The sequence below is a fragment of the Trachurus trachurus genome (assembly GCF_905171665.1).
Source record: "Trachurus trachurus genome assembly, chromosome: 19".
NCBI lineage: Eukaryota > Metazoa > Chordata > Actinopteri > Carangiformes > Carangidae > Trachurus > Trachurus trachurus.
The window spans coordinates 7,968,103-7,992,004 of NC_139913.1; the positions used below are offsets into that span (position 1 = coordinate 7,968,103).

Below are 23,902 nucleotides of genomic sequence, written 5' to 3' on the forward strand. Positions count from 1 at the left end.
AAGAAAGGAGCCCAAGGGAGGCTGTGGCTTCCAGGCAATTCTTCATCCAGAGCTGATCTGAACGATTCAGACCTTTTGAGGTTGGCATCAGACGTCCATTAATGTATATACATCGTTTTAAATGATTTGTTTAGATCTTTTTGAACTGGCAGGTGAACAACATGGGAATGTGACTGTTGGCTCAGTGTTTTCTCCTCTGGTTGTACTGATGTCACTTAAAATTTCATCATGATAATTGTTTGTAGTTATCAGCATACTGTTCATATTATAAATGGTGAAAACAATGAACAAGCGGAGCATTGCGATAATTATTCTTAGTTATGAGAACAGCAGGTAACAAAGGAAACTTTCCCCTTTAGCAAATTGTGCATCTGCTCCAACTGTTTAAATACATAAAGTGGGTAAATACATTTGAGATGATTCCAGTTGGTTTCTCCACACACAAAGAGGCAGCGTGAGGTTTTTTACTAGAGGACTGATGGATGGTTTAGGTCTTGAGAGGGGCTGATATTGGGGAGGGTCTCTCCGACTGTGACAGCTTCACTCAACGTGACACTGCTGAACAGCGGCTCGGGCCCTGACAGTGTGTGCCACCAAGGCACTGGGATATGTCTGCATAAAAGCCATTTATTGGTACATTTCTAAATGTTAACGCTTGTCAGCTTCAATTTCTTAAAAGACCCCTTGGCTCACCTGGGGGGTGGTGGGGTTTGGGGGGGGGGGGATAACATGCCTGTGCAGTTCAGAGGGAATACTCCACCATCCCTGACAGACAATGACAGAAAAAAAAGCCACCACTGCTTGTGGCCTCTGCCACCAGCACTGAGGTTTCATATGGGAGCCAGTGCTCCTTTGTCCCGAGGTCTAATTTATTTATGTGGCTAATCTTAGGGGGTGGAGCGGGCATGCTCGGGGGTGTGTCATTTTACAGGGGGGACCCACCAGAAGGATCAGTGACCTTGTAGAGACATTGCTGTAAATGTCTGATTCATTTCAATTAGAGCACAAGATCTGTCTCAGAGCTCACAAACACATCAGCATGATCAAGTTGCACCTCCCAAAAAAAAAACATCATGAAAACTTCATCACATCCATCTTTCACAGTTGTGCTCAGGGCCAGCTGTCAATGACACAACTCAAACTAGTTAATCAAAGTAGGAGAACACATTTAAAGTTGACTCTCTCTGTCCTAAAGTCGTGCTCTGGTTTAACATGAAATGAGAGCTGCTTCACAAGGCTGCTATAGGATTCAGTGTCAGAGCCAAGATTGCATTCATCCTTACCCAACAGCATTTATTTGGACAGAGGTGCAATGGCAGCAGAAAACGAGTGGAGGAGATGGAGCCTTGATTAGCAGCACCCTTCCCAGCATGCTCCACTATGACAAATGACTGACTTCGAACAATATCTAAGGCGATCAGGATAAAGTACCAACCATTTCAAGGCTCAGCAAAATTCTAATTCTAATTAGACTTTGCACCACACACCAAATAAAAATTGTTCCCATGGCATTTTGGCCTATCAACTGTTTCTCCGATCGCTGAGACAAAACGAATAAAGAAAATGATTAAAGTGATAACAAAGGCATAAAATTTAAATTATTGAGGCACCACATCTGGGATCTGTATGTCACTGCGCTGCCATTTTTACCCTCTCATTCCGCACTCCATTCTTTCTGCATGAGAGAAACTGCAAAACAGAGGGAGGCAAGGAAAAAGAGGAGAGAAAGAGCAGGAAGAAACTGTAACATTAAAAGGTAGAAAGCGAGAACGCAAATAGGCCTTCAGCTTTAGCGTTATTAATGACTCTTCAAAAATCTCCGACTTTTCCAATCTCTCAGAGAAGCGCATGAAGGAGTCTGCAGATGAAGCTGACCTTCAAAATGTTCTTTGGTCTTTAGTTAAGAAATTCACTTGCCATTATGGCATCATTAAGGAAACAAGGATAAAATTACTCCATGGTTAATGGCCTATAGGATCCCCCACCAAAATTTGTTTCAGATCTAATAAAACTGTGCTTAACACACTCGAATGAATTATGAGGACTGTTATGCAGGGTATTAAAATGTGGAAAATAGATTTTCGAGAGCTTGGAGGACTGGACTTTTCAAATCAGATAGTAGAATGGGATTTTCTGGGCAATAAATTCCACCATGTCTCAATTTAATTTCTTTCAGCTCTTAAATCTGAAGTCATGATTTATCGTGTGGTTTTGATCATCTTAAAAATACACTCACTCACTGTAGTCAACTTTGCAACCCCCCGAGAAGAACAAACACAACTGCACATTCGAATGTTACAAGTCCACATACATGAACGCATAAAATAGCTTTTTAGTTTTGCTCACAGAGCGCCATAAAGGAAAGATGTGTAATTAACAAGACGTGTTATTTGAGGTAATAACTTATTATTAAGACCTTCATTAAGCTGGGGGTTTGCATTTACATTTGCTTAACATACTGTTGAGAGAAAGGATGCTGGGTTTGGTCATTAGCATATCGCATCAGAGGGTTAGAGAAAGCAGGCACAAAGCTGTTATGGAGAAAAATGAAGCTGCAGGCTATTGAGGCTCTTCATTGTCTCATATACAACCGCACTGCAAACCTGCAGAGCTCTCTCACCTCCACCACTTATTACCTGCTATTGTAATCCAGACCCTGATGCCATCGTGAAATACAGACTTATTATGAAGAGGGGGAAAAGTTAGCCCAAGATGGTGCCACAGAGAGGTGGTTTGTGTGGTAATGGCATTTGCTCTCTTTAAACTTTAATCTTTCCTATTAATTCCCTGCAACTGGAGAATGTACGAGAGTTAATGTTCCATGAACGTGTTTCTCACTCCGCAATCTCTTCAAGCTAATTACCTTCAGGTGCTAAATGGTGGGAAATTGCCATCCATTTGGATGAGAAAAATTTCACCTCCTGCTCCCTAGTGAAACATTTTTTTGCCGGGCACATTAAGGAAAAAAAGAGAGGAAAAGAGGCAGGCCTCCACCAAGGTAAACAGTGGTCATAAAACTACCTCTTCCTGGTCTTTTCTGTCCTCCTGCCTGAAACAGGAAACCATAGTCCCTCTCTCCCACCACACTGCTTACCGGCGGAGGTCAGGTAGAGGTCAACAGGTGCTCCTCTTGACAAGGGGAATGCAGAACAGATGTTTGATTGGCATGAATCATCTAAACTGCCCATTAGAAACTTATGATGTGAAAGGATAGGACTCCTGGTGCTAGGACACTTTTTAATTTGTCGTCTAAACAGAAAGGAGATCTTGGAAGTTCCTGCATTTGTGATTTGTACACTTCCGATGGTTGGACGTCCACTGTCGGTGGAGCAGCCTGGGCAAGAATTTGAGTTTTTTTCTGTCAAATTTGTTTGCGTTTTACACATTTACAGCCAATTCCAAGGATCGACCTTAACAAAAATACAGTCATTCTGATCGCTTATAATAACATTTTTACTTTATTCACGGATTAGTTATTGAGATATACTGTATGTAGGCCTATGTGGCTTTCAATCCAAATGCAGCACAATTTAGTTTTTTACAGAAAATGCGATTGTTAATTTTTCATGCAAAAAATGTATACTCACAAACAACTCTACAGCCTGCTTCAAACCATCGATGTTGATTTTGCCCACATTTTTCCAGTGAAAAAAGTTTCTATGTCTGAAATGCTGAAGAGTAAATTTTTAGAACTTTGTTCATGCACAAATACATTTGCTGCAAAATAAAAGTAGGTCAGTAATTCAATCGAATGTGTGCTGTCTGGGCAAAAACCTTTTTTTCCACTTTGTAATAAGTTATTTAGACACTATAATGAAAAAGTCTGAACTTGTTTAGAAGCCCATCAGAATGCCTGTGTAGTTACCTGATACACTTCTTTGTAAAAGTTTAGTAGCGGTGTTTTATAACTCACAAAAAGTTGGTTAATAGTAGGCTAACAATTAAACGATGAACAAAACTACAACAAGAGAAGTGAGAATTTGGGTTAGAGACACTCCATGTAAATGTGAGTGATTTAAGTCCTAGTGACTTGTGTCTACGCAGCGAACGGGGAATCGGAGCACTTTTGAAGCCTTAAACACTGAGTCCATCCAACTGTATTCATCCCCCTGTGAACTCCATATGAAATCCTCACGCTGCAGTTCAGCGGGTTCTCAGAAAGAGTCAGGAAGATGCATCATATGAGGGGAGTAAAAAGGCCAGCTGGGATGGGTGGGCCACATTGTGATCACTCACCTTCATCCCTGATTTGTAGTCATTATCCCTACCAGCGTTTGAAGATCAAAAACAAGGACAGGGAGAGTGATGGGGGACAGAGAGAGGCAGCCGGAGACAGAGAATGGGGGAAATGAGTGAAGGAGGGAGGGACAAAGAGAAGAGACGGCTGGATATGTGAGCGTGTGTGTGTGTGTGTGTGTGTGTGTGTGTGTGTGTGTGTGTGTGTGTGTGTGTCCTTCCCAGTGACTGCCATTTGCCCCTGTTTTGTGGATATAGGAGTGTAGATGGCAGCGATGTTGGGGAGTGGGTGGGGTTGGGAGGAGGGTGGATAAGGGTGATAGCACCTTAAAACCAACCAAGCTGCAAAAGCAATGAATATTAAATTCACGCCTAAATAGCTGGGTCTATGTGAAGCATTACTGTATTATAATTTTAGATTTGTCACCGATGGGATGCAGGTTTGAGTTGGAACAACAAGGCACGTCAGAGAAACCTTTACCCCCCTGATAACGGCAGAGCTGTAAATTGACAATCTTATCATCAGTTATTATGAATTTGGCTTTTGGTGGTTTTTGCAATCGGACAAATGCAAATAAAGTTTGTTTTATTTGTGCTGGGGAGTGCGATAAGGTAAGACTGTAAAAATAGGAACATACAGTACAACAAGTAGAGGGGGAAGTATTCTCTTTACCCATCCATGTCCCAGGCAGAGTGTAAATGTTGAAGGACTCCCATCAGGCCATTGTATAAATTAGCCAAACCCTTACTGTGCTGAAATCTATCCCCAACTGTTTGAGTGAGAAAGCAGAGATTTTTCCCTCCTTTTTTAGATTTAATTATCTTTTGTTGTTCTTTTTATCTACCTTCAAGGATTGTCCTCAGTGGGGGGTTAAAAGAATGGGAAGTGGAAAAGACGAGGGGGGTGTCTGATAGCGAGCGCCGGGTATGTAGGGCTAGTTTGTCCTCTGTTTGATCTGATTCCTTACAATGACACAGCGGGAAATTAAATATGAAACCGAATTTAAGCCACTGCTTAATGAACAACGCGGAAAACAAAGTTGACTCTGCTCCAAATGAAGCAAAAAGTCTTTAACTTCTCCTCGCAGCATTATCTCTTTCGTTCAGCTTAGTCTGAGGTAATTTTTGCTTCCTTCAGACACAACACTCAGGGAGGAGTTTGATGATTTGTAATAAAAATCCTAATTTAAAACCGTTTATCTTGCAAATACATCCCAAAAGATTTTTTTTTTAAAAGAATAAAAACAGTGCACAACTCAAAAATCTACACTGACGTTTCTTTGAGGGTTTGAGGAGTAAAATCCAGCAGGTTAATTACTCACTTCATCTTTTGTGTGATGTATTGGAGGCGAGTTATCCACAGTGGCAAGCCTTCCCACATTATTGATTTAATAGACCTTCTGAAAGAGCTTAGCTTTTCCCCTTTGAGAGAAACAACACATGTAGAACATTAGCTGAATTGATGTTGTTAAATAATTTAGTATCAACCTATACTGTGTGTGCAGTCACTCAAGTGAAGGCTGAGGGACAGTACAGACATAAAACATTGTTATTGGCTGATTCATTGTTCTGTACTCCTGCGACTCTGAGCTTTGAATTGTGATATTGCCAACCATAGAAAATATTTGGCCATACTTGAGTTTTTTATATCTTTTACAATTAATTGAGCATTTTTTTAAAAGTTAGAAGAAGTTCGGGGATAAACAACATGAAGGGCAAAACTCATCATATAAACATAATGAAACACTGGAGTTAAGGTTGTCTCCTTTTTCTGTTTATGACCAGCAGCATTATTCTACTTGTAAACAAATCAATAGTTTGTTTTACCTCTGACAGGTGAGAATAAGTGGGAATAATTTCAAAGTGAAAGGGAACTGAATGCAGCAGAAACACTGCCGAACGATGCCTTTGGCAGGAACTGCTCCCCTGCCAAACTGTCACCATTTAGGCCCCGATAACGCAGGTAATTGCATTTCCAGAAGAGCAGGAGCAGATGAAACATGCTGTGGACAGATACTGCTGGCACACTGGCCCCTTCTGTTGGAAAATTTCATTTTTCCACAAGGAAGCCATGAATGCTAAGGCTGAATCCAAATCCGTTTTTCCGCACTTTATCAGTGTGTGGCCCACCAAGTGGGGAGATGGAGGTAATTCATTCAGCTGAGACTCACCACCCTAATCCAATTTCCAGCCTCCCCCAGCAAGAGATAATTACAAGTATTAAAGCTGTTAGGACAGGGGGGAAAGGGCCCTCTCTCTGAAACTCTGCTGCAGGCCCTGGAAATATCGACTGAGCGGGGGGATTTCTGCTGGGAGAACTCAAGCTAAGGTATTGTTCAAAACTAAGAAAGTGTGTTAACTAATGAGGCAAAGGGAATCTCAAGGTATAAAAGGACACCCATAGCCACATGTCATAACATACCCCAGGACTTTTTTTTTTTTTTTTTTTCTCGTGCATCACTTAAGCCTGCACGAACAATTGGTCATTTCATGTGTAAAGACTAGCAGGGCTTCCTGCACAATCAGTATGCATATAATAGCCCTTGAAATGTCCCAGCACTTTCAACTCTCAATGAACTTACACCACTTCTCTGTCTTTGCAATATCTAATCTCAAAGATCTGGCACCAAGATAGTATTTTAAACACTAGCTATACTTTTGAGATTTCCAAAACTTCATAGTTTATTAAAAAAACTGTGCAATGAAATCACTTTTAACTCTTTATTTTTGCCTCAGCTGCCCCAACATCACAGCCACCGTCACCCCATCCTGTGGTAAACTATATCTTTTAATGTTTTGAAAGCCAAAATGGAGGACTAAGGTGCAGCACAGAGGGTTTTTCTTTCTTTCTTTCTTTCTTTCTTTCTTTCTTTCTTTCTTTCTGTCTTTCTTTCTTTCCGCTGCTTAAACTTTGACTCCTCAAGGAGCAGAAGCTGCAAAAAGCTCTAATTAACGGAAGCAGAGACGCTCCTGCGCTCTCCCATTCAGCACTCCACAATAGACAAACCCATGAAGCAGAACCAGGAATGGAATATCGAAGGAATGAATAGAAAAACACCCAAATAAGAGACCCGACATCACCCCGTCCACTCTTAGTCTCTGCTCTTTATTGTGTATCTTTGTTGAAGAGGGTCGGCCACAGGAGTCCCATTCTCTATCAATTACTGAAGATCAAACAGGAGTAGAAGGAGAGGGCTTGCTGATGTAAAGAAATGGCAAAGATTGAGATCATCTAAGACTACTATCTGTGACAGTATGTTAAGTCACGTGATGATAATAACCGGAACATGTAAAGTAGTTTTTAAAAGGTTGTAACAGGTAAAGTCTGCAAAGAAAAGTCCTCTACCAAGACTGCACAGTCTTCTAAACGTGTTGGTTTAATGTCCTCTGCACCTGTGTCTACATACAAACTCAGATTGTTAGAGATGGCTATAAACTTTTTATTCAATTAAGTGCAGTTGTATATGATGAAATTGCAAATAAAGAATCTCGTAATCATGAAAACTACTTCAATATCACAAAGAGATAAAATGTTCTTTCTCCTATGGACTTACATCACACTGCTGCGTTCTTAGAAAGCTTTCCAGATACCCAACGCACATGCTATCATACAAAGAGAGACTATAAAACATAATGTCTTCAGTGAATATTACAGGGTATAGTGTATTACTTCATATGCCATATAACTCATGTTTGTTCCCTGCAAGACAAGATACTTTGTCACTTTAATGTACAACTGTTCCATGTTTAGGCGTGACAGTGTAACTGATAACAGTAACTCAGAGGTTTAAAAAAAAAAAAAAAAAAAAAAAATCCACATTGTTTTCCGTAACTCGCATTTTAAAGGACATCCCACAGCTACATGCATATTCATACCAGCCATTTTAGAGAAGTGCTAATCCAGTTAATGAAGCTCAAACTGGTCCCATTACTACTAAGGTGTGTTCAGGCTCAAGAATGAGTCGGTTATCCCTCCCTGTTTGGATGTTGTGGTAATTCAAAAGGGAAAAATGTTTCTGCAGACTCCACCACAATGATGTTTCTCTCTACAAAATGGTTTAAATCTGCTCTGATCTGCTTTTAATGGCAGAAATCGCTTTCCACAGCCATCCAGAGTTTTCAGTCATTAGGTGACAACAATAAATACTGGAGAGTCAGAGACAAATGTTAATAACGTTAATAGGGCAAAACAAACTTATTTGGATGGCACATTTAATCAATAAGGCATTTGAAAATACTTTCATGAAGATGTAACGGAACACCAAGCAATACAAATATGATAGAGATTTAAAATAAAACAGAAAATATATCCAAAATTTAATTTAATAAATGGCGGTGAAAAACAGAAAAGTCATAAATAGCCTCAAGTCATGTAAGTCAGGGATTCACAGTACACTGTTCTTGGGATAAATGGTTGCACATTACATCCAGGAGTGATCCAGTTGAAGGATGATCTTATAATAAACAGTGCTTGCCATTTAAATAAATTGCCTGTTGCTAATTATCCCTCTAAACAAGAGGAGGGTTTGAAAATGGTCTATATCGTTGCTAAAGGGGCAGAAATGGCCACGCTGCTCGTGGTATTTGAAATACTGACGTTCCTATTCTTTACGAAGAATGTTTACTATTGTTTGCGAGCTTTATTTCCTTGAAATATGACATATCTTCGGTGCAGGAGGGGGTGTGGGGGCTGCACGGAGGTTTGTGTGAAGTTTTTAATATGTCACAGGCATAGTGCTGTTTGGAAATGCAGTGTATTTTACTCAGCCCCCAATAATCTATTCTGTTCAGCCAGGCGCATACATTGACAAATGTTTCCAGCATTAGGTATTTACCTAGTGGAATGTAATGGATGTAAAGAGTTTGAAAATGCCTGGCGCACTAACAGCATGGGCAGTAGCAAGACTATCTCGACTGAGGAGAAAATACACTATTCAAAACAGAATCAATGGTTCTGAAGGATGGTGTATGTGTGTGTATGTGTGTGTGCATGGTCATGCACTTGTGTTTAGTTCTCTCTGTATGTTTGTGTGTGTGTATCTGTTTGTGCTCTAAAGCGCTGACTGTAAACTTACCATAAGTCACTCTAGACACAGTAATAGTTTCACCACAATCCATGTAGCGGAAATGTAAATATTTTTCCTCATGCAAAGACAACGTCGAGGCATTAAGTGTTACACAAAGTTATAGACATGGGGTTTTTCAGAAATATTGCGGTCACCCACCACAACAAAACTGGAACCAGTCACCAGAAACAGCACATTCATTTGGATGTGTATTTACATTTAATTGTTTTATTTATTTATTTTTCAGCTGTATAGTCAAGCTAAATTCATTCCAGAGCTTTTCGCCAGACATGTAGTGATGGTCAAATACTGTTTCTAAAAGAATAATATTCTCCTGAGTTGATTTCTTCATTCTTCTTTATTTAAAGATTTTTTAGCAGCTAAAAGATATGTCATGGTCTCTTGTAGAAAGTACATTTGCAAGGAAGAAATACCAAGGATGTAACATACATTATTGTCCTCAGGTTGGAGTATTTTATTGACCTTGGACAAATTTAGTTTCTTAGTTCCTGAGGGGGGAACTAATTCTTCTGAATGTAACACTTTACTTTAAAGCAAAGTAAGTTCGATCGATGCTGAAGCCAAATTAAAGTCAGGAAGTACGCTAAACCAGGGATGCAATAATGTATTTGACCAGTTTAGTGATACCTGCTAAAATAGACACATTTGATCTGAACTCAAACAGCCTTAACGTTGCAGCTCTACGTCCCCACCGGGCTGAGAGACAGGAGTTTGTACTGGGACAGCGGTCTGCGCTGGGACAGTTTGAAGGGGCTGATCCCCGCTTCATCTTGGATTGTCTTCGCCTCATCTGTTGACTGGTCTTTTTCTTCTCTCTCTCTCTCTCTCTCTCTCTCTCTCTGAAACTACTTTTCAGACCTATAGAGGCCTTACAGCAGCCAGCTCATTCATTACATGCACCGTGTGTCCTGTCAGACGCACAGCCGGGCAGGAAACTTTCACACAAAAGAGGGTAAGATCATTGAAATTACAAACTCTACTAGTAGTATTACTAACACTGTACTGATCCAAACAGTAACACTATTAGTGGCTTTGTATGGGGGGAAAAAATTGGATTAAACGTTCAATGCGTTAAATACTCTTAAGTGACCTTCAAGTTGACTTTGAAACTCTTTTGGGGATAATGTGATTGTAAATGTAAAAAAAAAAAAAAATCAAACATCTGGTTAGGCTGAAGAAAAGGCAGGTCTGACACATCAAAAGTCTCATATATCTTTTAGAAATGGGATTTATAATCCAGCCTACAACATGAGGGCTGCTATGATGTGCAGTCAATATATGGGTGGCACTCCCCATAAAGGCTCTGGCCTTCTTTCTCTCTTTGATTTATTGTCTCAGCAGCTCAGCTCAGATGGCCTCATGAAACCTTTGTCAGTCCAATAATGACACTGTTTTTGTTATTTGAATCATCATTTTACTCTCGTTTTGTCCATTTACTGTCCTTTAACTGTTTTGCTCCATATTTCTGTCCCAGAGAAGTATTTTATTTACCACAAGATCAGGTTTTTTTATTTTTTATTTTTTATACAGGTGATAATAGATTTTCAAGAAAGGTGCATAAATTGTGCCTGTGCTTTTATTCTGTATTTTAGATGTATTCAACTCACTAAATTAATCTAATCTGTTTTCTGTCTGACTGGAAAATAATTACAACAAAAAAAATGACTGTTCTTTGATGCTAACGCACAATGACCTCAGTTGAAACTGTGCGTAAAGTTGAGTATATGATGAAACTGTTAGTCAGACATGCTACCGTCCATAGTCCATATTCTCAAAGCTACAGAGACAACAATATTTTTTTTATTTTAACACTTATTCTATAAGATTCAAGTTTAAGGGTGTGGTTTACTTATACTTACTACTTCATATCATGCAGACACATCCTACACACCCCTAAACATGTCTTCTTTGTAGTTGATGTTTTGATACAGCCAGAATACCCTATTTATCCAACCAGCATCACAAGGAGAGTTATGTTTCCCATTTGTAAAAAATCATCAGCATATTCAAGATGGGGGTTTAGTATGTTAAATTTTTATTGAAATGTAAGATCACATTAATTTTTGTCATTTCTGTTTGTTGTCAGTATTAAATCACTGACATGCTACTATTCACATCTGTCTTTATTTTTAGAGGTAGTGCTAGTCGCTGCATGACACCGACCTTTGCCAGAATCCCCTTGTAATTTGAGCACAATGTTGCTCCAGACGAATTAAGTACAAGTTAATGATTAAGCTATGAATCTATCAGACACTTGGTATATGGGAAAGTTTTTAGGGAGGAACAGCTCGGCCCGGCTCAGCGATCATTAAAACGTGCTGACAGCGATGGGAGAACAAGTTCCCACTTTGATCCGATGACAGACCGGAGCTCAGCCTCACGTCATCCTCCTGCTCTGCCCCTGCTCTCTCACCTTTATTAACTCTGAGCTCCAGACAACGCCAGCCACTCAAAACCTGGCACGTACACACTTATAATATGAATGTTAAAGGTATTATGTCATATAGGGAGCATAATCTATCAAAAGCACACTTACACTTCAGAGCTGTGTGGTTTTCCATTCAAAAATTGTTTGTCGCACATTTGTGAGATAAAAAACTGAAATATTGACATTATGTGGATACTTTTCTGTGAAGCTCTTTATCCCCAACATGCCTGTATGTAGCACATGACAGGCTCATTGTCTTTCTATGACATGAATGACAACAGACCAATATGCTTGGCAGTTATCTCTTATTATCTAATTTATCAGGGAAAATTAACATAAATAGTCAAACACATTTTGATTAGTTAGTGTTATTTTGTATAAACACACAGTCCTAATGATCTACATTAAACAAGCCCTTAACCTGTATAGGAAAGACTACATCTCTAATTCTTAAAGCTGGCAATTAAATGCATGTGGCAAACACAGAGATGCAGAAGTTTCAGTGACATCTTTGCTTGTTGTGTTTGCAGAAGCAAACTGTACTGTTTGTTGTGGAAGGATTTATCAGCAGCCTGAATGGTGTCCTGACTTGAGCCTCAGCAGTAGGTGACAGTGGTGTATGTCAGCCGTAAGCAGCCGTGCTGCCGCAGAAATGAAGGTCTTCTGCTGCCCCCCAGGGGCTTGTAGAGGAGATCACAGACAGCCTCTTGTGCTTCACACAAGACTTATTTGATAGTGATGCAGCTTTAATGTGTGGAACAGATCTCAGGTCAGCAGGATGGGCATTGTCTGCATTCACACAGATATCATGCACAAAATCATGTTTAAAACTGGATCCAAGTGCAAAGGTGCAGTTGTTGGTTTTTATTTCTGTCATCATCTGTGTATTATTTTATTATACTGTGGCTGGTATAGAGCTGCGCAGTTAGTATGCAGATTTTCTATTTATGCTTCTATATGCTTTCATTTTTGTTTCTGTCATGTTACAGTGAAGAGTAATGCACTAAACATTGAGAGTCTGGAAAATAAATCTAAATGGTATTTAAATGACAATTAGAACATAAGTGTAATGCCATTAAAAAGAAGTCATTGCCCACATTGCTAAGTAAATGTTTACTCCAGCAGCTGAGAACAAGGCCTTAACAACAAATGTCTTATTGAACTGCAGTATGGAGCTTCAGTACACTGTGAAAAGACGAAACGCTGAAGTGCATTAGGACACACAAATGCTCCTAACATCTGTTTCTTTTGTGTTACAGAGGATATCGCTTTGTAGCAAGCAATATGTGCCATCAGTGACTGGTGGAATAATATTTGTGTTCCCCCCTCAAACAGACACACTGTCACAGAAGCACTTGTCTACATTTTGTAGTTGCTCGGGGAAAATAATTGCCTTATCTGCAACTGTCAAAATGATGAATGCCCCGGAGAGCACCGAGAATTGACTGATGGAATTGGGGGAAAATCTAATCCCTGATCTGAACACTTTGTATAATACATTAACCCCTCTGGTACAATAGGCTGCACAGAAACAGATTTGTATAGACTTGTAGAAATAAATTCAACAGAGGCTGAAGGATCGATAAACATCAGGAGTTATGGCCTCGTCTGTACGGAGTCAAACAGAGCGTCACTGAAAACATTAAGTGTATTGAAATGTATGCAGGAGTTGAAGTCAAAGAACTGATGCAAAACCATACAGTATGATATAATGGAAAATATCTGCTTTATCTGCCAAATGTAAAAAAAAAAATATATATATATATATATAATTGATATGGATAAATAGATGGAGTAACTCATTAATCCTGAAAGGAAATTGTAGTTTTACAGCATCCACGTCTTATAACTTACAAAAACACAAGGTAGGTACAGTAGGAGCCAAAATACATTCAGAAAGCCAAATAATATGAATGAGAAACTGAACTAATTGAAATTGAATTGAAAATATGATTTAAATCTTGGACTGTATTTTAACATTTGGTTTTAGTCTTTAACTTTTTAGCCACACGAGGCTCAGACGAAAACATATGAAAAAAATAATCACTGTGTTCAGATATACTGTATCGATCTGTTTCAGGTAGAATAAAAATAAGCAGAAAACCTGGTGACAGATGTCTTACCAAAGAAAAAAAAAGAGAGACAATTAATATTTTTGTACTTACTTGCTATCAGCATATAGATGCATACTTCGATAATTAATAAAACATATAAATAAATATCATTTGAGTGTCGATATATAATATGCAGTTGCAAAATCACACTCAACATAATCAAATTGATGTCTCATAGAGTGAACCACACATTACATATCACATTACCCCTTCATATCTATTCATACAACAAGACCGAAGTTCAGTTTATTACAGTTTTCTTGGAATTATTAGTTTGCACAACAGAACTATGTAATAATACAATATGTTAAACATACCCATGAAAGTCAATACACAATCAGAGTGAATAATCACCCAGCCCCAAGTTATACAAATTAGTATTGAGGGGAGTTTTCACTAATATATAAAAGCCAAATGAAATGGAAAAAAAACATGTAGATGCATCTTAATTCTGTCTTATAAAAGTGCTTGAATGCAGTCTTATCTTTAGATGAATATTTAAGTGACAATAGCAAAGAAATAATGGTTAGGTTAAAGAATCCACTGCACCGTGGTATGCACAGGAGGATGATGGGAAATTACCTCACACAAGCAGCAGAGTGGAAATCTCCCCCAGATATGAAGAGATATCTCCTCTAATTAAAAACCATATCAACTTTTCATAACCTAATGTTCTTAAAATGAAGTTTTAGTAGAAAACGAATCGCTGGCCCCGTCCGTCCAACGGGTTCTCCCTCTTTTTTGTCACAGTTGGCTGGAATACATCATCCCCAATATGAGGAGAGAACATACCTGTAACAGGTTAATGACCTCACACTTTCCACACCATTTCACTTAGCGGGCCATAGCCAGCAAAAGCTAAACGCTTCACTCCCAGTTCACTAAATTATGAATTAGCCAAAAGGTGAGGCAATTAATGATTCAACATTTCGTGGTTTGACCAATAGACGGTCTTCTCGCTGAGCTCGAGGAGGAAACCTTCGACCATTAGCTGAAAACGGTCTTGATATCCATTTCAGAGGGTATAAATATTGGAAAAGGCGAACAAATAATCCAGAAATTACCAATCAAAGTGTTTGCAACCTTGCAGAGAAATTACTATGTGTAGTATAAATAAGATCAACAGCACAATCTTCATCTGTAGACATGAATGAATAAATAACACATTGGAAAGCACTGAATCATGGGGATGTGGAATTATTTGAGATGAAATAGTGGAAATATTTCAACAGATGTCTTTTTTACATTACCCATGACTGGTTTTTGATAAATATTAGTTGCAAACCACAATTATCATTGATAAAAAGAATTCCCTCAACACATTTTCTTGAATTTGGACAAAATATTAGTTTTAAGCATTGGTGTTTTTAAACAAATCTGAACGCCTACAGTGGCCTTGACGTGTCAGATCTCTTCAGGCTTATCCGCTGTGTAACGAGCGTTGACAGGTCACATGGCACAAACTGTGATGTCTGAATAATTTGAACAAATGCTAAATCATTGCAAAGCAGCCAGAGAGATCAGCGACGTGAAAGTGAAGTGTTTGCGCTTCCCCAAGGCTCAGTGGCATCTGTTCTACATGTGTGCAGCAACAACATCCATGTTTCACTATATTAATCCCAATTAATTGTGCTTGTATTAGTGTAAATATTTGACTTTGAAGCGCTAAAGCGTTAATTGGAGTCCCTTACCACAAACAAATCTATGCGTCAGGATTCCACAGCAAAACGGGGGGTCGTTTAATAGGAAATGGCTTAGATGGTTTATGCACAATCCCCCCCCTCACCCTCACACTCACACACAGACACACACTTAATATCAATGATTTTGAACTTGCAGCAGTCGTCTCATCTTGATTTTCCTTTTTGTCAACCTCAGCCTCAGAGTTTTCCTCCTGAAGTGTTTGTCTCGTGCACAAATCAGCAGAATAAGACAGGCTGATGTCTCCTTAATTCTGTAAATTGGAGGGTTGTGAGTCCAATTACGGTCTGTTGGTTCAGCCTGAGGCCACCAGGGAGAGCTGTGCCTGTTTCCTCAGAGTCACTGCAACAAACCACTCCAACTGCCTGAGCTCTGCCACAATGAAAGTTATCACTAATCACTGCTACACTAGTCTTTTTCTTTTTTTTATTAGCTGTGCTGCTGAATAGGCATAGTTAAAGAGGTAGTTAGAAACAATCATCCTGTATGATTCTGAAAAGCAGTTCTCAGAATTACTTTATTTTTAAATGAGGTTGTGAATGCACCTCTGTATTTGACCCTGAACTTTATAAAGAGAGGTTCAGGATACAGTTTAATATTTATTTTCCTTTCCTTTTCTTTCTGCAATCATGATTACAGCTTAAACAAGTTTTTTTTTTTTTTCCTTTTGATAAATTGGACTGCTGAGTGTGTGTTTTTTTTAACCTGGCAGAGGAATTATGTACATGAAACCTCTGCAGGATGTGAGGTTGTTGGGGTCTGTTGCCTCTACTGGCCATTAACTAGGGATTAGTGCTGGTGGGGCACACATGCCTTTGAAGAGGTAATTCCTCACACTTCCTCGCTATAGAAAATCAGGAAGTAATCATAGGAGATACCGTGCAGATGGCCCAGACAGGGAAGCCCACTTTTCTTTAGTCACAATTAAGACTTGGAGTCGCCGCTGCCATTGTGCAAACTTAGCACATCAGAAAATCCAAGGGGACGTCAGAATTAGTCGGAAACGCTCCCGACCCGTCACGCAATGTTGTTTTAAACTGAAGACAGGAGAGGATAAAAGTGAGATCAAATTTCTTTTTTCTTTTTTTTTTTGTTCTTTGTGTTGCTGTAACTCAGCACAATCACTTCACAGTTCCTCATATATCTGTCGACACAATATATATATCCAAGTTTGCGCTGTAAATTAGAGTATAGGAGTTGTTGGAGGGTAGAGCATCATGATGCCGCATATAGACGCTCAGAGATGTTAAGAACAGATGTTGGTAAGAGTGATGATGGTGTGAATCATTGTGCTGCTGCTGCTGAGGAAAGAGGCAAAGTTTCATTGACTGCTGCTCTACTGTTGGAGCACACTGACCTCTACAGGGACTCATGGTTACTAGACAGATCTTTCTGTAGGGAGCCTGAGCTTTTATTTTTAAACAGAAGGACGTGATTTTTACTACTTTACTAACTTCTTCACAGTGATTCTCATGTTAAAAACCCACTTGAATGTGTCTCGTGTATGTTACTGTGCAACAGAAGCTTTTCCATGTCTCTTTTTGGTTTCCTCTGGTGGTCTCTCTGGTAAATTGTTAGCATGTCGTCCAAGCCAACCATACAGTGTTGTATATAGCACTGAGGGTTTGTTCACTCCTTCAGAGCTGTCTCTGTTTAAAAATCACTGACTCTGTAAAACCAGGGGCCTTTCGGTTTGACTTGCACGGCTAAATTGAAGGTTGGAGATTTCGCTTTATTTAAAGTTTGCACGTAAACTAAGAGTTTTGAGGCAATTTTAAGGGCTGCAGTTGTGCTGTGGGGCTCGCGGTGGGTGTTTACGCCTTTTCGTTTGACGTGCAAAGTCAAAACACAAACATAGGAATTATCTCTTTTATGAGGTGCAATTCTGCTTTTACAGAGCTCACTTTGGTTTGTCCCAGAGCGGAGGCTGTAAAGGAGGTCGCTGTTATATTCATTTTATCTTTGTTTTGATCATGGCATTTTAAGCATCTTTAGATTATGTCAAATCAGCAGTAAAGCAGTAATATCGATCAGGCACTAGAGGAAAGTTTATTAGCTTTTATTAGCAGCCTGCTTGCCTACAGTGACCAGCACAAATATTCTCTCAATGCCGATACCATGATGTCCATACAGTACAACATCCATAACATATTGCAATATATTATTTTTTACAGCATTTCAAATTATAATTTTTAGATATAATGCATAAATCCTATACTCTCATACAGTATATATGTGTAGACTTTGAAATCAAATTGAAGGTGAAATTGAAATGAAGGTACTTTTCAGCACAATAAACATAAAGTACAGGAAAAAGTCCATAAATTTAATGGTGAAGCCTCATTTTCTAATAAACATTAAAACCGACACAGATGCCAGGATTTGTGATGTTGAGTTTAGTCCCAACAAGAATTGCACATTCAGTTCAGGAAGAAATACAGTACATATGATATATCTGAGCTTGTATCACTCTTCGGTTTACACGGTCTGGATTTTCACATTCAAACACGTCCACACTTCTGAAAATATTGTTTTATGTACAGAAATTTAGTTAACAAACACATGTTCTCAATAAACATAAAGACCTATATGAACTTATATTGGGAAAATTTGTAAGAACCTAAAACCATTCTCCAAGATACTAAATAACTAACATTGCAGAAATATCGATTTAATTACTCATAAATTAGACCATATAATCAATTTTGTTGTGTGCAAAACAACAATAAATACAGTATTTTGGGTCAGTGAATAATTTGGGTCAGTAAATAATTGACATTTTAATCATTGCTTTGGTCTTAACTATCTAACGTCATGTTATCTCTCTTTTAGCCAAACACCAGCTCTGTGATGCAGCTGGAGCGGGGGGCCCCCGGAGCCACAGTCACAGCTCTGTCTGTCTGTTTCAAGCTGCTGCCATCAGATTATCGACCGCTGGGTTACACGTCACACTGCCAGACATTTGATTAGCAGCATCTGTGAAACAGAAAAGTCAAGGGCGAGCATGGGAACTGACTTATCTGCCCCTGAGCAACTGGTCATTTAACGAGCCATATGAGGGCTGCACGTGGCTTGTGGCCGCTTTCTTTGGATTATGTGTTATGTCATTTAACCTCAGATCTTCTAATTTGGTGTATCAATTACATTTGTTAATGTCACAGCCAGCAAAGGGAAGCTGATATGTGATCCTACTCCCTGCAGTGTGTTTTAAACTCACCTTCATCTCATATTGGTGACACTAAATCAGTGTGTTTTACCTCCACAGATCAACTGCAGCACATTCCCCAAATACTAAACACAAGAGAGTAGGTGTTCTATCAGCTCAAAGTTCAGATCCTGCCCTTGGAAAAGTAAAGAGAGGTGTGTCTCCCCCCGTGGTGGGGCCTCTTTCCTGCAGAAATTAACACAGTACCAGCGTGGTTGGAAAGAGTGTAAATAGGAGCAGGGAGGGAAAAGAGGCTCTTTAACTTTTTCTTGCCAGGGACCAAAGATAAGTGTCCTTAAGTGTCCTTGAACAAGAAACCGAACCACAAATTGCACCAGATGATTTGTGTGAGCGTGGGAAACAACTCAAATTCCTTTTATATAGATGAAAATGTGAAGAAAAAAAAAGCATAATACTGAGGCTAAGCAGCGCTGAAATAAATGAAGTGCACTCAGTTTAAACTTCAGAGAGGAGGACTGAAGTGTCCCTAATAAACTGCTAACTGAGTGTAGGCCTATACTGAGATGTAACACAGCAACCACACATTGTCAGACTTAAGAAGAGAGGTGCTTTCAGTTCAATCAACTGGTGCTCATCCGTCATCAGGCATTAATGAAGGGTCCTGGCCCGACCACCTGTTCTGCACATTCTAGTGCCACACAGATGTTTGTGTAACTGCAGGGGACATCGCTGTGAGGCCAGCCGTGGTTTGTCCTGCGCGGTATGTGTGCAGCGCGCCGCCCGTCCGCTTCACCCTGCCTCTGTAATGATGATGATAATGAAAGTCTTTTCTGTCCTTTGTTGAAAGTATGCACACCTGAACCCGTCCTCAGCGTGAGATGCAGGTCGGTGCACAGCGACATACAGTAAAACAACAGGTTTTTGCTGTGCGGTGGAGGTGTTGATGGTTTTAAAGGTTCCACGTTGTCTGGCAAACTGTATAACAGACAGAAAGTTTATCCTATTCTCCTTGAGGCTGTTTATTTTACCCAAACTTAACACAAAAAATGTAAATACTGCACTGTGGCTTAGATAGAGTGCAGGAAATGGGAGAAACAGAATGAGTTCTTTTCATTATTAAACTAAATACTCCAATACAGCATATAATAATGATGTCTGTTTAGCAATGTATCTTATCTCCTAGTCATTTTTAATAATGTAATTAACAAATTATTTGTCGTTGTCACCTTTCAAATGTCTGTATGTTTAATTTGCCATAGGTTTTACACCAGATATCCTTCCTGATGCAGCCTGGGGTCGGGCCAAGCCAGAGAACTGCCAACCATCAGGTACCATCAGGCCCCCCTTTAATTTATAAATTACCACCTCTAAACGTGTGATTTAAAAGCAACTTAACCACCAAATCACACATATTAAACTTGATTAGAAGCTGGGATCACAGTAACTGGGATCTGCTGAGCTGGTTAACCTGAGCAGGGGTTACAGTATGTGACAGTCTGGATCTGCAGCAGACTGAATCTACCACTGAACTGAAGTCACATGATGTACAAGTGCTTTTAAATAGATAATGAGAAAAGTTAACAAACTACAAAGTCAGTGGTAATGTACACGCCCCAAGTGTATATAGGCAGCAATACAAAGTCAGTGTACAGTAACTGAATGCCTCTTTGTCTCTAGTAACTGTAACCAGCTTGAATTGCACAAAGAAGGCAAAAAGACAAGTGGTTCTTGGGATGGGAACAAGTGAGTACGTATTCTAGGTGCCCTCTTGGGAGTGGACCTCATTTTTTTGATAAGAATCTTGCGATAAGAGAAGGTAAACGTTGGCTCGTTAGACGCACTGGCCTCTTTATATAACGTGTTTTTCATCAAGGGGAATTTTACCCTCCATGAACCATATAAGACCGCAGCCTTGTGCACCAGAAATAGAGCAGCTTTGTGTACGAGAAATGTCCGAGGCAAAGGTATGAAAATGTTCCCCTTCCTGCTTCCTCCAATCAGAGTGGCCACTGTTGAAAGAGAGCTGAGTTGGTTCCTGTTGTGTTGACACTTACAGTTTTATATAGAGTATAATTAGAGGAGGTAGAGATAGAGCAGGACAAAGGGAGAGGAAAGCCATGATTGTCTATCCTTTAAATATCCCTCGTTTGGTTGAATTTTGATGGACATCCTCCTGGAAATACCTGCACATGTTTCATTTGTTTTCATTATCCCTTACACCTATTTAAGTGGGGTTTTCAAAGTGCACGTTAGTAACATTAAAGTTGACAAATGACCATATGATCCTCATTTTGTTCCTTTATGAGTTCCATGCTAGCCTGCTGCGGCCTGCTGTGGACGCTCTGTTATTTTAGCACCGTGGTTTGCGGTCAAATGTGGATGTAAGAGTATAACGTTAATACAGCTCACAGCTCTATTTCTGTCACTGACCCGTATTAGAATTTTCACAGTATAATAAATATGAAAAAAATACATCTTTTTAATGTTTGCTATGACAACTGTAAATTTTGGATCCAATAACAGGGCGCCACAGTCTGTAATTATTGTTCGACTTCAAACTCAAAATAAACTGTCTCCTCTCTTCCTCGGTCGGTGGCGCGTGTTACGCTACGAGGGACACAAATGATTCTTTGTTTCTCCTCCCCAGTGACAAACATCGGAGTGAGCAGTCAGAAAGGTGGGAGTGAAAGCCCACAGTTTTGATTCTTTGAATGGTTGCGGTACATTTTTCTCCCCCGCCCACCATCGCCCCCTATTTCCTATATGTAAAAATGGATCCTCGCCGTCTGCTTCCGGCGGTCACTCCGGTCTGGCTGTGCAAACATTTCCCCGCGTCGTTATTGGACCCTTTTTATCTGAGGCAGCCATGCCAGCAGCATCACATGGTCGGTGCTCACATGGCATCTGTTATGTCAAAAAGGAAAAGGCCTGTCATTACACTGTAGAGGCTGGAGATTCATCTATAATTGGTAAATGCATCAGGGCCACATCTTCGGGGAAATGAGGAGATTCTCCACTGATGCTTAATGTTTCTCATTAACCACCCCGTGCTCCTTCTGCTCCTTTTAGCCCTAAACTGTAATGTCTGTTTTATTGTGAGTGGTAGTGGCAGTAGAAAGGCACTTACTAAGAATTTGGAGCAAAGCCATCAGAGTGGGACAAATGGAGCGAACCATTCAGTAGCTCTAAATTTTTTTAAAGACCCCCTTCGCTCTAGCTCGGTGGTGACACAAAAGGAGGTATTGATGTAAGAGAAGACTGAAGCTTTGTGTTAGTATGCCCACCAGATCTGGCAGGGGAAACAGTTTCTTTCACAAACCTTGATTCAAAATGCGAACGGTGGCACATCTTGTACTCGAGGAATCTACAGTAGGCCTGTGTTACTTGGGCTTTAATAAGACGCAACACAGGAATTTAGGAAATAAACAAAGAAAACATGAAAAAACTGTAAATGTTCTTTACTCCTCCGGGATTGCACGAATGGACCTATTCACTGACAATCAGGGCAGCACTTTGTCATTCTGCTGTCTTTGCACCACCTGCTGACCTAACCCCAAGTATTTACTTAAACTCTCCCCTCACCCACAGAGCCATTGTTTGTGTTGCAGAGGGCAGACTTGACACAAAGTGGTATGCTACAATGCATGACACGTCTAGGTTGGATTTCTAAATTTAGGGTGGGAGTAATACTTTCGCGGTCTCTTGTGGGACTGGGTCGAGGGGTTGGCAGTGCTGTGCATAAACACTGAGGTCATAATCCAAATGATAAAGAGTGTTCCAGCTAAAACAAATGCAATGTAAGAGAGAAAAAAAAAACAACAACTAGTAGAGTCAACGATTTTACTGTATTTGGGCAGAAAATCCCTCATGTTTATTCTAATGAGTCTGTGTCTTGGGACCAGGGGTCATTCAGCCCTGAAGCATTAACGAAAGAAGCAGAAACAGAACTGAAAACTGAGTTTACAGTACGCTTTGTGAGGCGACATTTTAAAATCTGTACAGTTTCAGCACCTCAGAGAAGATCTAAACTTTTAACTGTCAGTTACAGAACCAGTTGCAACATTTATTTTTTAAAGACACCACATAGTCATCACAATTATTGTTATTTTGTTTCTTAATACATTTCGGTTGCTGTAATGGTCGCAGAGCTTCGGCTTCTGCCCACATCTCGTAGGCGTTTTTAAACGTGTTTTCCTGAATCTAAATCCAGAGAAAATGGCCATTCGTTTCCGTTCTGTCAGAGGTTTTTACGGGGTGGTCAGCCACAACGGGGTACTCACAAGAAAAACGAAAGAAAATGTTAATTTGTCATGCCACAGAGAAATGCAGAAATGTAACTCTGCAGTGACATGTTCACTTGCAAAAACTAGTGACACAGGTCACAGACAAAGGGGGAAGCTATATTGTTGCTTACTTCCCCCTTAGAGATGAACAGACGCGATAAGGATAAAAGGATGTCAGTGGAAGCATATGCATGTAGATAAGTTTTTATTGTGGCCATCATGTGTGAACTTATTTCTAAACTGCTGTGAGAAAACACTGTTTCGATAGCAAACACATCAGTGCAGCTGTGGCAGTGGGACCAAACCATGTCGGATCTTTGATGTCTGTCGATGGTCGTATGTGTGAAGAAAACCAAAAAGAACAGCACTCATAAATCCCCAGGTTACCGTTTCCTGTTTGAGCACAAAATTAGAGGAATGTCTGGCTTTAATAACGAGCGAGACTGTTCACGTGACACTTGATCCACTGTCAATAAATGTCGAGGGAAAAACGGAAAAAAGGGGAGAAGAAACAGGTTTTACAGGCTGAATTTTATTCAAAGCAGCATGATATTTGGCCAAGAAGTGCTTCTTATGCAGAGCACCACAGAGCCTAGCCAAGCTTTTGCTGATATAATCAAAAAATATACCCATATAGATTTTATGTATAGCTGGAAAATGTTCAAAGACGACAGAAGGCTCAGTAATAATGACATTTCCAGTACATCAGTTTTATATAACAGATGAAAACTGCTTAATTTGTCTCCTCATCACTCATGAGTTGTGTGCCGTGAGTTTTGTTCATTGAAATTCTGCTCCCACTCCACACAGTCACTCATTATCACTTGCAACAACCTGAGTTTTATGAATTGCATTCCTCCGCGTGAGATCATTTACTGTGTATTTAG

At 39.8% G+C, this 23,902-nt stretch overlaps 1 protein-coding gene across 1 annotated transcript in view; it reads left to right on the forward strand.

Annotated features, from left to right (window-relative positions):
* The window catches only part of LOC311002560 (cadherin-related family member 1a), a 98,004-nt gene that overhangs the window by 42,539 nt on the left and 31,563 nt on the right, over window positions 1-23,902 (forward strand). Inside the window, exons 4-6 of the mRNA XM_083993960.1 lie at window positions 10,180-10,275; window positions 19,992-20,060; window positions 20,410-20,475. The gene's annotated coding sequence lies outside the window, so the exon portion shown is untranslated. The remainder of the gene's footprint in view (window positions 1-10,179; window positions 10,276-19,991; window positions 20,061-20,409; window positions 20,476-23,902) is intronic.